We start from the raw sequence: 17,640 nt of genomic DNA, 5'->3' as shown, positions 1-17,640 counted from the left end.
CGTGCTTTGAGAACTAAATCAAATTGTTAGGCTCCAGATCACAGGTCTATTTCACTGACTCTTCACAAAAATTAATCCTCATACATTTTCACCAACCAACCTGATAAAATACAATCAGAGAATTGGGCAAAATCACGTGATGTAGCCAAGTAATCACATTTTTGAGGTTAAAATAACAAAATTTAAACCCTATTATTTTATTCCAATGCAAAACTATTATTGTGATCCTCAAAAAATAAATAAAAGTGCAGAACTAAGAATAAGGTAGAAGCAACATGGCTGCTCCCCTCTAGCACTGTAGCAGGTAGAAGCAACACGGTCACTTTGCATTAGCACAGTGGATAATTCATGTTTGTGTCTGGGAAAAAGACAAACCAAACTCTGGATAATTTTACATGGAGCAGAACTCTGCCTATGCTGCATTCTCTAGTTAACCTGTCACTTATGCACCGATTGGCTTCTGCAAAATAATACTCAATCATTCTCTAATAATTAATTGTAATTAGCATAAAGAATGCATCAGAACTACTTTTTAACAATCTGCTATCATACCCTTTAGGTCTTCAAATCCTGGGCAATTTTAAGATGTCTATACTATTTAAAGCAGTGGTTCTTAAGGAGTGAGTCGGGACCCTAATTGGTGTTGCAGGAACAGCAGCTGGGGTTACAGGCTCCCCCTCCCCAAAGACTGTGCCCCACACTGGCATTGAGGCGTAGCTGGCATCTGCACCTTTGCCCTGTTTGCCCCAGGTCTCTCTCTCTCTCTCTCTCTCGGGGCTAAAGGCTCCTGCCCAGGACTATTTCACTGGGTCTTGAAACTCAGCCCCAACCATGAACCTGGTGGCATTGCCTTTGACTGTGGCCTGTCTGAGTCCAACCCTATCACTCTTAACTCACCACCCAATATTGTGCATGTCACATTACAACTTGACATCCAGAGGCTTATCTTGGTGAAGGAGTGAAAACAGACACTATATGGGTGCAAAGTCTGGTTTTAGCATGCAGATTTGGTTCTCATTGCAAAGCACCGTAACTTAAGCTTGCCTGGAGGCACTAAAATAGGCACCTGTAGGTTTAGCACCCAAGCATTGATTAGACATGCTGTGCAGTACATATGGGCTCCACCCATGTACTTTCACCAAAGGTATGGAAAGTGCTGGCTGACACTCATTAGCACATTTCAGGATGGCACAGTGACTGAGTAGAAGGCGCACAGTTCTCTGATGCAGCTTTTGGTGGGAGTCTAGAGGAAGAGGGATGCCCTATCCTAGCAGGAGTCCACCTTGCTTTTCCGTCCCCCTATCTTGCATCAGTTGGTGTTGCTCTGTCTGTCCTCATGTCCGTCTCCCATTCCTCTCACAGACCAAGGAGGACTCCTTGTAAAGATACAGATGACCAAGCACTCCTTTTCTCTGGTCATTTCCAAAGAGTGACCATTAATATAGAATAGCATAGCACTCACCCCTTTTTATGTGAAGTACTCAGAGAATTTCCAGAACAAATGTGATAGAGTATTAGTGAATTCTTGACAAACTGTCCCAGAAAGTTTCCTGATATGTTTCAAAAGTCCTCTTCAAGCCTCAGCGAACAGTAAAAGGTGATATATATTTAACTAGCAATCAAAATCCTCGGCAAAGTTTAGTCTGAATCAGCTGGTTGCTATTAGGAACAGGTAGAATGGGTGGCACTAGCCACCAGAATAGCACCGATCTCCTGAATGAGCGCTAGCAGGCAATTTTTAAGTGACAATCAGCTGCTTAACCATTCCCTGGGTAAGTATTCCTAGAACAAGCTTTAACTCCTTTACCTAGATGATGTCTTGTGGTCAACAGGTTAAACCAGCATTTCAGCATTTCCCCACCTTGTCCACCTCAGGGGCTTTTTGGTGTCTAAAGTTTATGGGAAAACTTCCCCCTCCCCATACAATATCTCCTATGCATGTCACAATACAAGTGGACACATTTAATATCTACTCTGCATGCCATAAAGTGTGTTGCAACAGTACCTCACAATAGATTAGTATTACAATTGCAGTAGAACAGCTACAACCTGGTGGCTCAACTGTTACATCTTGTGGTACTGATCCATACAGAGCAGGAAGTCCCAGGTCTTGTCATTGGTCTGTGCTGAGTAATCTGAGCCTACACAGCATAATGATTGACCTCAGTATCTCTTGGACAAGTGGTGGAGGCAAATATGTTTCAGCCATGGTTCCTACAATGTTCATTGGTTAGATGCGCATGGATGCATGGACATCAGGGAAAGTAAGGATTGGGCTCAATGTTGATCTCTTGCATGGTCAAAGAGGCTGTTGCTACTCAAAATTTAGGTGCAAGTATGAACAATAGCTCTTTAAATGAGAAACCAGAGAGTAGCCACTATGTCGTGAACTGTACCCTATAACTGGCCAGCACCTTTGGGAAAGAAAAGGAGGTTAAATAAATAATGCACTTTTTAAAAATGTAACTATTTATTGGCAGCATCTCTATTCAGATTGTGGACAAATGGATGAAGTGAAGCTATGTTAAATCTGGTATCCTAGTTACAGCTCCATAAACAGTTCATCTCCCGTTCGTACGTTATTTTTCCTGACAATTAACAGTTTGCCTCCACGTGCCTCTGATCAATTTAATGTATTCCTTTCTGAAGCTATTCTTCAGCAAAATTTCATAAAGTAATGCCCTGGAGGGCTTTTGAATGTAATGCAGGAATTGTGAGTACGGTGAGCCCTCAGGGAACTGCAAGATAAATGAATGCTATTTGCCAGAGGCTACTCTGGAACACACTAGCCTTACAGCAGAAACCATGTGTTTCAGCCCAAGAGAGAATATTCACTGTTTTACTTTGAAGATGATAAAAATAACATATCTACAGACCATTGTTAGCAGTACAATTCAGTCAATGTATAGAATAGTTCTCATTGACTTCAATTCTTACAATTATCCCATGGTGTGCATTTAACCGGCGTTCCTTGTTTAATTATAGATTAATACAGTATACGGAGCTATCTCTTAACTAATTGAGTGAATGGCATTCTTATTGCAAAGGGAAACGGTTGACATTGACATTTTTCTCCTCCACAATTTGAGTATTTGCATATTACTCAGGAGATGGGAAAGAAAAAAAAATCTACCAGAGATAATTCGAGCAAGTTGTGAATGTCACGTTTTGAGCAAATCTCCATTGTTTCTGTCTAGCAGGTGCTGAAATAGAATGCCTGTTAAACAATGAAAATGATACAAGTCTTAAAAATAGATTGGAAGACAAATTGGATAAGATGGGGACCAAGCAAATTTTGTGCTGCCTGCAAATTTAAATGATAGTGGCATGTAACCCAGCACTGAGCATGCTGTGGAGTAGCTTCATGCCTCAGCAGATGTCCAAGTTTGTGCAGCACTAGCACCACGAAGTTAGCCTGTACTACTTAAAGCCACTTGCACCACTCAAAGTTGAGGTGCACTTTAAGAACATAAGGATATAATGAATAGGAGCAGGAGTAGACCATATGGCCCATCCAGCCTGTTCTGCCGTTCAATATGATCATGGTTGATCTTGGGCATCAATTCCATTTTCCCCGAGAGACGAAAAATCTCTCTATCCTATCCTTAAATGTATTCAACGATGGAGCCTCCACGCTCCTTCTAAAGATTTACAACCCTTGGAGTGAGGAAATTTCTCCCCATTTCAGTCCTCATTTTAGCTGCAGAAGGTGCTTTAACTGGTTTAACTCAACATGGCAGAGAGTGTGCCCCAAGCAATGCAACACTGGAGGCCTTAGTGTAGGAGGTGGACAAGAGAGGTCCTCTTCCCTCAGGGGGCCAAGAAGCCCATCAGACAAGACACTGTGAAAGCAGTGTGAGCAGATAGCCAGTGTGGTCAATTCCAGCATTATAACTCCAAGGACTTGGATGCAAATGTTGAATGACCTCGCATAAGTGGTCAAGGTTAGTGATTACACTTTCACATGCCATACCCTTACAAATGAACCACTAGTCTCACACACTGCTTCATTCATGGTCCCACTTTCCCACATTTGCCAACAGTCTCCATCACACACAAGTCATAGGTCACATTCAAAGCTTCTTTGCACCCACGCACACTTAGCATTGCTGGAAGCCTCAAACCCACATCTCATAACTTGAACTTACTTGCAGCTATCCATCTCATCATATCACCTTAACACATCACCCAAACATATAGCAGAACACTCACTGACACACTTCCTTCTCTCTCTTCTCTCTTACAGATAGCAGCAAAGAACTGGAGGAAGAAAAATGTGGCTGCATGTTTCAACGCCTATGAAGATCGATGATCAGGGTATCAGCATATCTAATCCTCCGTCTCTCTTCCAACTTCTTCTTAATCCTTCAGTCTTTTCTGACTGAGAAGCTACTGATGATGTATGCATGCACCTCTTGCTTACCCCCAACTCCCCACAATTTTACTCATTCTTTTTTCTTTTCTGATATACAAGAATTGCAACCTGTCCAGATGGTAGAGGAAAAACAGGCTTAAACTGGTTTCTGAGCTTTGGCAGAACTGACTCATCAGTGTTTTTCAGAGTGTATAAATACAGGGCTGTCTGAGTGCTGCTCGAATGCAGAGTACGAAACTGGTAGTCTGGTGAGTGAGGGCACCTTAAGGGTTAATCTTTATCTAAAGTCTAGTTTTTGTTTACATTTAGCAATTAACTAAGATTACTATTTAAGTTAAGAGTTAAGAGGTAAGTTAAGTTTCTTCCAGACTTAAATGGGGATATAACAAGCTCTCTAAGAGCAGCTGTAGCTAATTAATTAGGTAACTGGTTTAAAATGCTTTCTGAGCTTTAGCAGATCTGACTCATCAGTGTCATTCAGGGAATATAAATACACGTCACAAGAATGCATAGCTGGAAGTTTGGTGAGTGAAAGAGTTAGGTGAAGAGATGAACTATAAATTACTTAAGAAAAATAAATTTGATTAACACAATAAAAATGGGAGGACAGGTGATGTGTCATGGTTGCAGCATGTGGGATGCCATTGCAATCCTGGCAACCACATCTATAGTAAGCGTCTATGGCTTGAGTAGCTTCAGCTCAGAGTTAATGAGCTGGAGACTGTGCTACAGACATTGCGATGAATCAGAGAGGGGGAAAGTTACTTTCCCTTCTGGACACTTTGTTCTAGAAGGAAATTACAGCCCTTAGGTTAGTTTCGTCTGTTCTGGTCAGTGGTCAGGAATAGCAGGGTGTAACTGCAAGACAGGCTGGTAAAGGGATTAAGAAAGTGCAAATGGAGGACCCTCAGCCCTTGCAATTCAGCAACAAGTTCAAGGTTCTTGCAGCTTGTATGGACAAGAGCAAAAGCTGTAGTGTGGATGAGCACACTGACCATGGCACCATGGTACAGGAAACCATTCATGTGGGGGGAGTTCAAAGGCATGTAGTTGTGGTAGGAGACAGTATAGTGAGGAATGATTTACAGTGCGCTCTGCAGCAAAGAGCGAGCGTCCAGGCAGTTGCATTGCCTGCCCGGTGCCAGGGTTCGGGACATCTGCTCAGAGCTTGAGAAGAACTTGCAGTGGGAGGGGGAGGGTCCAGTTACTGTGGTCCATAGAGGTACCAATAACATAGGTAAGACTAGGAAAAAGGTTCTGCATAGAGTGTCTGAGGAACTAAATACTAAATTAAAAAGCAGAACCTCAAAGGTATCATCTCTGGATTATTACCGGAACTATGTGCAAATTGGCATAGTGTAAATAAGATTAGAGAGATGAATGCATGTCTTAAAGACTGGTGTGGGAAACACCAGGAAACCCGACTCGTGGGGCATTGGCACCAATACTGGAGAAAGTTGGAGCTGTGCAATTGGGATGGACGTCACCTGAACCATGCTGCGACCAGGGTTCTAGAGAGTCTTATAACTAGGGAAATATAGAGGGCTTTAAATTAAATACAGGGAGGGGTGAAGGGATCATGTTAAGGAAGATTCAGTAAATTAAAGGGAAATGACAAGGCAATAATCAAGATGGCAATAAAGACAATGATACTCAGAGTATGGAAGGAAGGGACAGTGACAGCAAACTTAAGAGTGTCCCAGCAAATAGGGCCAGAGTTTATTAAAAAACAGTAAAAATACTGAATTAAGGACTTTGTATCTGAATGCCCACAGTGTTTGCAATAAAACAAATGAATTGCCAGCTCAAATAGAAATTCATACGTATGACCTGATAGCCATTACAGAGACAGGGCTACAAGGAAATCAAAGCTGAGACCTGAATATCCAAGGGTATGTGACACTCAGGAAGGACAGGAAGCTGGGAAAAGGTGGTGGGGTAGCTCTTTTAATTAAAGAGGGCATTAGTAGTGTAATAAGAAATGACCTTAGTTCTAAAGATCTAGACATAGAGCAGGATTTTCCCCTCGTTGGGCAGGCATGGTGGGTGAGCCACGAAACTAACTGCCGCCCGCAATCAGACCCCAACTGATAATTCATGCTGGCTGGCCATTTCAGGGCCAGCCAGCGTGAAACACATGCTGAGGGTCTCGGCGCTGCTGGGGTGGGGGCGGGAGCAGTGCGAGCGCTGAAGTGTGCGCATGCGCAGGGGTGCACACAGTAAAAGCTCCCTGAAGACACCGAGTTGCCTCAGGGAGCTGAAGAATTTTAAAATGAAAAATAAAGATTTGAAAAATAAGGAAAACATGTCCCCAATGAACAAGGACATGTGAAAAATGAGTAAACATTTTTTGTTCTTTTTTCAGTCACTGTTGGAAACCTCATCCTGCCCTTGGATGAGGTTTTGCAAAAAACGCAAAGGCCGCCTGGCCTATTAGCCCGCCCGCCAACTGTAAGGTTGGATGGGCAGTGAAAAATTCAATTTAATTAACTGATTAATAAGCTTAATAGCCTGCTTAATTGTCAGCGGGCGCACTGCCGATTCTTGTGCACACCTGCCAACCGAAATATCGCTCGAGTGCATAACTTAGGGGTGCTCGCGCGTTATTTCATGCTCATGCATGTTGGGCATGCCCCTGCACACCGAGCTGAACACTCTGCCCATAGAATCAGTTTGGATGGAACTAAGGAACAGCAAGGGACAGAAAACATTGATGGGGTTTGTTTATAGGCTACCAAACGGCAGCGGTAATGTAAATCATGGTATAATTCAGGAAATTAGAGGTGCAGGTAAGAAGGGTAATATAATAATCATGGTGGATTTCAATCTACATATAGGCTGGGTAAACCTAATTGGTGTTAACATTTTGGAGGATGAATTCTTGGAATGTATGTAAGATAGTTTTCTGGAGCAATACTTTGAGGAACCAAGTAGGGAATGGGTTATTTTAGTCCTAATATTGTGCAATAAAAAAAGCTCACTAATAATCTTGTTGTAAAGTAGAAAAACATAATTGGAAAAATATGATAGAATTCTACGTTAAGTTTGAAAGTGATATAGTTCATAATTTTGGATCTTAAATCTAAGCAAAGAAATCTATGAAGGTATGAGGGGCTTATCGGCTATGGTGGATTAGGAAACTACGTTAGCAGGTATGATCATAGACAGGTAATGGCTAACATTTAAAGAAATAATATATCATTTGCAACAAAATACATCTCTTTATGTGCACAAAAACCCAGTAAGGGAAGTGTTCCAGCAAGGCTATCAAAAGAAATCAAGGATTATAGTAGATCAAAGGAAGAGGCATATAAAGTTGCCATAAATAATGGTAAGCCTGAGAATTGGGAGCATTTTAGAATTCTGCAAAGGAGGACCAAGAAAAAGATTTGTAAAGAAAAAATAGAATATGAGAGTAAACTAGTGAGAAACTTCTATAGGTATGTAAAAAGGAAAAGATTAGCAAAAACAAATGTGGATCCATTACAAGCAGAGTCAGGAGAAGTTATAGTGGGGAATAAGGAAATGGCTGAGAAACTAAATTGTGATTTTCCAACCCCATCGTGGTGATCCCACCACAGGAAGTTCGGCGGCCCAGCCAAAATTCCATTGACTTACGACAGGACCAGACAATCTGGGCGGCAGGCAGGGCCAGAAAATACTAAAAACCTGCAAGCTGTTATTATATGTAAAGGTACTAGAGAAATGAATGGGACTTAAGGAAGATAAGTCCCCTGGACCTAATAATCTATACCCCAGAGTGCTGAAAGAGGTGGTCATAGAGATAGTAGATGCATTTGTGATCATCTTTCAAAATTCTACAGACTTTGGAAAGGTTCTTGCAGATTGGAAGGTGGCAAATGTAACCCCACTACTTAAGAAAGGAGGATGAGAAGAAATAGGAAACCACAAACCTGTTAGCCTGGCATCAGCAGTAGGGAAAATGCTAGAATCAATAATATAACCTGTTGGAGATTTTGAGGCCTTAACCAGCAGGATAGATAAGGGGGAACCAGTGGATGTGGTATATTTAGATTTTCAGAAAGCTTTTCTAAAGCCCCACACAAGACGTTAGTAAACAAAATTAGAGCACATGGGATTGAATATGTTCAAGGCTGAGACCGATAGATTTCCACATATTGAAAACATCAAGAGATATGGAAATAGTGCAGGAAAATGGTGTTGAAGTAGAAAATCAGCCATGATCTTACTGAATGGCGGAGTAGGCTCAAAGGGCTGAATGGCCTACTCCTGGTCCTATTTCTTATGTTTGTATGTAAGACAAGAAGACAGTGAAGCTGACTCCACAGCACCACTCAATTTCACAAGGGCAGCCACCAACTCAGAAATTGACACTATATAATTTAGAGGTTAGCAGAGAGGCAGGATCTGCATGTGGTGAAACACCAGGCACAAGTACGCAGCAGTCAGGGCTGAGGGAAAGGATAACACAGGTGCCAGAGGGCAAGGCCACTCACACATTCTGTTGCAGGAGAGTTAGATGACGACTTTGATGGGCCAACTTTGGAAGAAAGCTGATGGGAGTACACATCCAAATGTTTAGTGCATAGGGGAAACCTGCACTCAATGGAAAGGAACATGGGGTAGTCTGCAACCAGCTTGTCATAGTGTTTTGCATAAAGCTTGAAGCACATCCTTCCCAAAATGAAGCTAATCATTTTACAGAACATGATGGCTGATGTCTCAGCTTCCATTGGACAAGGAGCAGCCACCCAACGTCTGCAGTCTACTATGATGCCAGCTCAGCTTGTTGCCTTGGAACTCAGACTACTGCCATCAGGACTCTGCGTACAAATGTGAAAACAGGCTTCCACAGAACTCCCTCAATCTCCTATAGAACTGCTCCCTAAATACCCTCTGTAGATATGGGCTCCTGCTGAGGGACATTCTCCCCTTCTCCTCCTCCCTTTTCCATAAGTCATCATACTCTGGATGACCTCTGCTCATTCTCCTAATCATGCTTAATGCCAAGAGGAAGCCCAACTAGGCCATTCATGTCTGGAAGCAACTGGTCTGTGCACAATGCTTAAAGTCATCAAATACATCTTTCAGCACTGGCTACACTGCACCCTGTAGACTATTGAAACTTTTAACAAGCATGGAAAAGCTCAAAATACGTGAAACTGCAACAATAGCCATAAGAAATAATCCAGAAAATGACCTGTACCTAGTTGATGATCCCTTTAAATAGCATTGGACAGAGAAGGGCGGGGAAGAGAGTGTCTTTCATACCTTTGAACATATGTTTAGCTGTGTGAGGTTAGGAGAAGGCATAGGATGGAGCATGGAGCTCTAAAATAGCAGCACAATGATTGACACCATGATCTGCTTCCTCTGAATACTGGCAGCAATCAATGGGTGCCCATTTGCAACCCATGTAGCAAGATGGCGACCAGTGTATTCCTCATTGAAAGTGGGCACATGGTTGCAGACGCCATTTCGGTCATTTAAAAGATCTCAAAATACTCAAAAGCACCCTTTACTATTTTGAGGTGTTGACTAAGGTGCAAATATTGGCCAGGACATTAGGGAGAACTTGCCTGCACATCTTTGAATATAACCATTGGCTTTTTGACATTTACCTGAGAAGGAAAATGGAGCCTTGGTTTGGCATCTCATCTGAAAGATTGCTTCTCTGACAGTGCAGCACTCACTCAGCACTACATTACAGTGTCAGCCTTGATTAGGTGCTCAAATCCCTGGAGGAGAACTTGAACCCACTAACTTTTGACTCAAAGGTGAGGCTGACAAAAGAAGTTAAGAGCATGGCAGTTGAGGCAATGGTATCTTCAAACCAATGTGTTAATTTCATTAAAAAGTATTTATTTTTTTATTTTAAATAGGAACCCTGCTGGCTGAGTGGTAAATGTTACCAGGCAAAACATATCTTAAAGGCACCAGGTTTCAGGCTGGTGCTGAGTGAGCAATCTTAGTTGCAAGCAAGTGAGATACAGCAGCCCTGGGATATGACAGAATCACAGAATTTGTACAGTGTAGAAGGAGGCCATCTGGTCCATCATGTCTGCACCGGCTCTTTGAATGAGCAACTCCCCTAGTTCCATTCTCCTGCTGACTCCTCATAACCCTGCACATTGTCCCTTTTCAAATACGCTTTTAAATGCCTCAGTTGAACTGTTGGACAGCTTGGAGGCATTACAGTAACGTCAAATCAGACTATTCCCAGAGTTTTAAGAATGGGGGCTCGATCTTGATGCACAACACATTGCCTGCCAGTCTAGGCTCAGGCATGAAGAAGGTTTATATGGATGAGACAAAGAATGGCTGGAAACACCTGTGGGACAGTCGTCCGGTGTCTCCCTGTTCATCCATAATCCCTGTCCTTACTGACGTACAATGGTTCCTGGTCCAACAACTCCTCAATTTTAAAATTGTCATGCTTGTGCTCCAGCCACCCAAGGTCACAATCCTCCCAATCTATATGACATCATTCAATCTTACAACCCTGTGACAAATCTGCATTCCTCTAATTCTGGCCTCTTGCGCATCCCCCACTTTCTTCACACCACAATAGGTGGCTGTGCCTTCAGTTGCGTGAGCCTTTGGCTCTGGATGTTTTTTCTTTATCCTTTCATGGCATGTGAGCATCACTGACAAGGTCAGTATTCGTTGCCCATCCCTAATTATCCTTGAATTGAGTGTTTGGGTGGGCCATTTCAGAGGGCAGTTAAGAGTAAACAGCATTGTTGTAGGCCCAGAGTCACAGGTAGGCCTGACTGGGTCAGGATGGTAGATTTCCTTCCCTGAAGGGGCAGTAGTGAGTGAGATGGGTTTTTACAACAATCAACAATAGCTGTAACAGTCACCATTTAGATTCCATGTTTATTAATTAACTAATATTAAATTCCACCAGCTGCCATGGTAGGATTTGAATCCTTGTCCCCAGAGCTTTAGCCTGGGCCTCAGGATTACTAGTGCAGTGACATTACCTCTACATCAAGACTATTACCCCTCCCTAAATCTCTGTATATCTCTACCTCACTCACCTCCTCCATGATACACCTTCAAAGCTCTTTCTTTCAGCAATCTTTGGTCACGCACCCTAATATTTCCTAATGTGCCTTGGCTTTAAATTTTATCTCATAATGCTTCTATGAAGCACCTTGGGATGTTTTACTACATTGAAGGTGCTATATAAATGCAAGCTGTTGTTGAATTAGGGAAAAAATGGAGAAGAAACCAAAATAAATGCAAATTAACTGACTGCAAAAGCTCATACTTTAGCAGACACAACATCTGGTGCAATGTGCCACCACTATTGGATGGCTTGGAAGCATTACAGTAACATCAAATCAGACTGTTCCCAGAGTTTTATCACAAACTGAGCCTGACTGGAAAGCTCCTTAATAAGATAATAATGCCCTTTTATTGGTCTAAACTTACACTCTGAATTATTCAAGTAGTTTATAAAGTTTGTTGGTTCCTATTGACCTTTTGAATCTCCGGGGAGATTGCCACATGTCACAGTATTATACAAGGATATGATGGCAAGGAAAGGCTCATTTAACAATACAAACAAACCATGTCGACATTCCATCAATAGCACAGCTCTTCCCTAATGAGCAAGCCAGGCAACAGTTACTTTAGTAAACGGTTATTTGTGAACAGTTTAACATTGTATTCGTGGTCTTAAACCAGCACTCTATTCGAGTTAAAATGAAACAATGCTTCAGCATTAATTCATTACTGAACACTCTCTAGCCTAAAAAGTCTACTGTAATGAGAACTTGTGGGCTGAGACTCAGAATACCAGGGAGCCTACTTTATTATCTGAACATCAACCTGACTGGTGTGTAGAGTTAGGGAATTCTCCTACTCGCCTATTCAAAGGCAACTACTTTATTCATACCTCTGGCACATTGTGTTAATATACAAAGCCATGGTCTGGATTTTAAATCATTTTGTGTATATCATTGTCATATTATTTGTTTTTAAGCCAGGATGCTCTGGAAAATTTTATGGCACAGTTTTTGGTAACAATCAGGCACCAAGGATGTCATTCTTCCCAGAATGCGCCACCTATTTATTTCTGGTGAAGAAGTGGACTGCCATTGGATGATATCCTCCACAGATCACAAACATTTGATTCAAAGGGCCTCATAGATTTCATTTATGAATAAACCACTGAATTTCAATTTAAAACAAAGAATATTGTACCCCTGAATATAACACTTCTTCTTGAGGTCTCTGCCTGAAGATAAGTCCCTAGCAATTATTAGCTTGTGGTTTTTTATTAAGAGTAGGGCCCAGGTCTGCCTCAGCCAGAACATGGAATCAAACCTTATGCTATTGGTCTTAACCTGATTCATACACCAGCTGTCTAGCCAACTGAGCTAATTTGCCCCCAAATGCAATACTGCTCAAATTCAAATAGGATATTTCGCAATAACTCCAAGGGCAGAATCTTCTGGTCAGCGTGCAGGCCCCGCACACCAATTCATAAAATGACGCGTGGTGATGTCGGGCATGTGTCTGTGCCTCAGGGAGATTTCTGCGCTTAATCATGCATGTGCGTGAAAGAGCGCAGGCCCCGATTCTCCATCCTCCCCCTGCCCACACAGGTAACACTGAGGACTTCCAGGTGCGTGTCACACTGGGTGGGCAAAATGGCGGCACACAGCTGATCGCGGGCGACAATTGGCTCCGCGCCCGCTCCCGGCCAGCCTGTCCGACAGGGAGAAAATCCTCCCCCAAGTGCAAGTTTCTCCTCATCAGTTACAACCAATCTCCATTCAATGGTTCACCATTTCTATCCAGTGATATCTCTTTGGCTTCAGTCGGTCAAAGATGTCTGATTTTGTGGAAAGTTCCTGACATTATTTGATATTAGATATTAGATCGGATATTATTTATCAGGGTGCAGTCAGGCAACTCAGGACAGGTGCAACAACAACTGTAATTAATTAAACAACCCAAGGCACTTCCAAGAAGTGTTATAAAGCAAAATTTAACACCAGGCCACGTAAGGTGATAGAACAGATGACCAAGAGCGTGGGCAAAGAAATAGGTTTTACAGAGCATCCTAGAGGAGGAAAGAGATGTAAAGAGGTGGAGAATTTTAGAGAGGGAATTCCAGAACTTAAGGCCTAGGTAGCTGAAGACACAGCCATCAACGATGGAGCAATTAAAATTGTGGTGCTCAGATTGCAAACATTAGAGGAGCACAGATACCTCATAGGGTTGTGAGGCTGGAGGAAACTACAGAATTAAGGAAGGCTAAGGCTATGAGAGGCTTAAAAGCAAGGATGAGAATTTCAAAATTGAGGCATTGCTTAACTGGGAGCCAGTGAAGGCTAGCAAGCATAGGGGTGATGGGTGAATGGGATTTGTTGTGAGTGCATTGGAATAGTCACATCGAGAGGTAACAAAGGTATAGATAAGCTGAGCCAGGAGTAGAGATGGGTGACTGTAGTAATCTGATGTGTAATATACCTTTAAAACAAGTGTTGTAATGTAAGATCACATGATCTTAATACTCAATAGCAGAGTAGCACGGGCTACCTCTGTGGGAGGGCCTTGTGTTAGACACTGAAGAGTGAAGACAGAGTTTTGAGTTGTGAGCACACAAGTGTAGCTGCTGAGTTTAGTTTGTAAATAAACAGCATGGGTTAAATTTTCCCCCCCCGTTGGGGGGGTGGGGGAGATGTTGAAGAGCGGGTGCACACAAATGTGCTTCTGATTGGCGACCCCGATTGGAGGCGCAGCGCCATTTTACATGGCTGGGCCAATTAAGGCCCGCCCAGCGTGATGTCTGCACCGAAGCGCTATGCACTCCCTGTGCGGGCAGGGGGTGGGGGGGTGGGGAATCCCAAAATTGAGAATGTGCTCTTTTGCATGAAAGAGCGCGCTCATCTCCCTGAGGCTAAGTGCTGCCTCAGGGAGATCGGCTGTAAATGTACAAAACCTAAAAATAGAAAAGTAAAATTTCCCTAACATGTCCCCTCATGTGACAATGTCACATGATTTGGGACATGTTCATAATTTTCCCAAAAACTTTATTAAAAATGATTAAATCCTACATGAAACCTCATCCGTTTCATGCTTTTTCTAGTTCGCGCCGGAGCTCCTGGCCTGCCCGCCAACCTAAGGTTGGACGGACAGGTCCTTTAATTACATAAGTGACTCTGTCAATGGCCTCAATTGGCCTTTGACAGGTCGGTGGGCGTGCAGCTGATTTTGCCTTCCTGAAAATTTAAATGGGGCGCGGTGACGTTGGGAGTTCCCCTCGATGTCACCATGCATCATTTTATGCCTCGGCGAGTGGGCCCCGCCCCTGCTCGCCGACACGTAAAATCCTGCCCCATGTGTTTATTCTAACAATGATCTATGGATGTTCTCTGTCTCTGTACCAACGCAGTCACCCCGAAGCAAGTGTGCAACCCAGATCCTTTAGCCCCCAACAAACCAAGGGCACTGGATCCAACAGTGACATTTAGTCATGACGCAGATATGTGGGTGGAAGCTCATCTCCGTGCCAAAGCTGAGATCAAGATTGAGGACAGAGTGGTTCCAGCCTCAGAGAGTTGCCAGGAAGAAGGTAGGTGTCAGTAGTTAGGAAATTGAATTTGTAGTGAAAAGAAAAAACAATGACTTCAGTTTTCCCAATACTTAATTGGAGGAAATGTCTTCTCATCATCCAGTACTGGATGTTGGATAAGCAGTCTAATAATTTTGCAACCGTAGAGAAGGTGAGGTAGAACTGCGTGTTGCAAGTGTTCACCTGAAAACTAAAACTGAAGAAAGGCCTTTGACCTGAAACATTAACTCTGTTTCTCTCTCCATAGATACTGTCAAACCTGCTGAACATTTCAAGCGTTTTCTGCTTTTATTTCAGATATCCAGCATCTGCAGCATTTTGCTTTTTTAATGTTTTTGGATGATGTTGCTGAGGAGCAGCATGTAGATAAGAAATGGGAGGGGCCCAAGGATAGATCACTGGTGGACATGAGAGGTAGTTTGTGGGAGGGGGAAAAGAAGCCATTTTAGGTTATGCTCTGGCTATGATTAAATAGATAAATAGATAAGAATGGAAACAGGTGAGGGCAGTCCCACCAAGCTTGACAATAGTGGAGAGGCTTTAGAGAAGGATGGCATTGTCAGCTGTGTCAAAGGCTACTGGCAGGTCGAGAATGATGTGGAAGGAAAGTTTACTTGTGTGACATTTACATAGGATTTCATTTGTAATGTTTCTACGGTCTGTTTTGATAATGTGTCAGAGGCAGGAACCTGATTGGAAGGATTCAAACATGGATGATGAGTGTGGATTGGGGAAAGATAACATGTTGGAGGACTTTGGGAAGGAATGGGAGGTTGCAGATGGAATAGCAGTTTGCAAGGGTGATAGGGTCAAGGGTTTTTTTGAAAGAAAAGGTGATGATGGCAGTTTTGAAGATGAGCGGCAGCACATGTGAAAAGAGAGTATCAGCAACAATATTAGCTACCATAGGGGCCAGGAAGGGATAATGGGTACTCAGCAGTTTAGTGGGGATAAGGTTGATGGAATAAAAGTTGGGTGTCATGGATAAGACTAGCTTAAAGAGGACATGAAGAGAGATGGCAAGGTGAAAGCTCAAGGCTAGGGTAGGGAGAAGCGTTCGAGGATGTTTGGCCAGGTGGGCTAGGGAAAGGAACAGAACCAGCAGAGGCAGCTGGTTGGACAGTCTCAATTTTAATGATAAAGAAGATCATGGCCTGAATTTTTATCTTGGCAGGCTGGTGTGATCGGCAGGCCTGGGACCGGGAAACAGACCGCCGAGCACAATCAGCCCCTGACCACGATTTCTGTGAAGCACGCGCTGAAAAGCTCAGCGCTGCTGGGGTGGGGGGCAGGAGGAGGGTGGGCAAAGAAGTTAACGTGGGCGCAGGTGGGCGTTGAGAGAAAGCTCCCTTAAGGCAGAGAGCTGCCTCAGGGAGCTGCAGACCCAAAAATGTTCCAATAAAGTTTTAAAAAGCAGAAAAAAAATGTCTGAGCACCACAATCAGGCACCTAAAAATACAGATGATAAAAATGCTGCCCCACAGGTTTTTTATTTTTATTTTATTGCATAGCGGAAACCTAATCCCGCCCATGGATGAGATTTCATGAAAAATGTAAAGGCCGCCTGGCTGATTCGCCAGTCCGCCAACCGCAAGGTTGGACAGGTGACGAAAAATAGCAGACAATTGCAATGTTAATGAGATTCTCACACTCATTATGCAGATGAGATCCAGGCAAATGCCCCAGTGCACCAACAACCTTTGTATTTATTCTGATCGTACTTACTCTAAGGAATTGCATGCAATATAAAATATAAATGATACATTTTAGAAATCCAATCACTTTTCTTTAAAACTGTTGAATAAATAACTTAGATGTCTATGGTGTGTGTTTTTTTTAAATGGATTCAGGATACAAGCACATTTCTTAGCAAACATGCTAGCCTCTATTTTAAGTACCACACCCTCCACCACCAAACTCACCACCCCACCCCATCCCCTGCCCCAGGGGCAGCAATGGGGTATGCAGGCTGTTAAACTATCAGCAGGTGATGCTCAATGGAGCCACCTTCCACTTGCGCTAATTTTGATAGGTACATTCTGGGCCAGTGTGTGAGATCCTTGCCCCAGGGAACTGAGGTCAAATTTAGATCAAATACCACAATCTGATTATGTCATTCAGATTCTGCCCAAATTTTAACTGCCAGCCATGAAGTAAAAGCCTAATGTCAGCCTCAACAGGGAAGCTCATTGTCAAGAATCAGCAGCGCCAGAAGAGGAGCAAAATGTGAGTTAATTTAATATTTTATAGTTTCCTTAGAGACTTGGAGAAACAGGAGTGCTCCTTCAGGCCCTACAGTTAATGATTCAGCTTCCCCTGCCCCAGGCTTCACACAAACACATCGGCTCCCTCCCCTCCTTCCCTTACCTTGTTGGGCCCATTCCTGCTGGTCCCTGCTGCAGCTTCCTTCCATCTTTACCTGACTCCTGCCTGCCAACCTGATATTATGATGTTGGGTTTGAGCAGGAGTTGGGCCTGGTCCAAAAATGAGGCCTGGAAGTTAAAGTGACCTAGGCCTAATGTTGGTCACAACTGACACTAGCTGGAGATCATATTCACTGTTTACCTTGAATTAAAATTGGGCCTATTATGTGTCTATTGATATTTAAAATGCATGACTATTTATCAAGCAAAAATGTGATATGTGTTGGCAATATAATTCCTCCTTCCTGCAGCTTCACTATGTTGA

This window comes from Carcharodon carcharias, chromosome 14, assembly GCF_017639515.1.
Source record: "Carcharodon carcharias isolate sCarCar2 chromosome 14, sCarCar2.pri, whole genome shotgun sequence".
NCBI lineage: Eukaryota > Metazoa > Chordata > Chondrichthyes > Lamniformes > Lamnidae > Carcharodon > Carcharodon carcharias.
Note: the sequence above shows the minus strand (reverse complement) of the source record.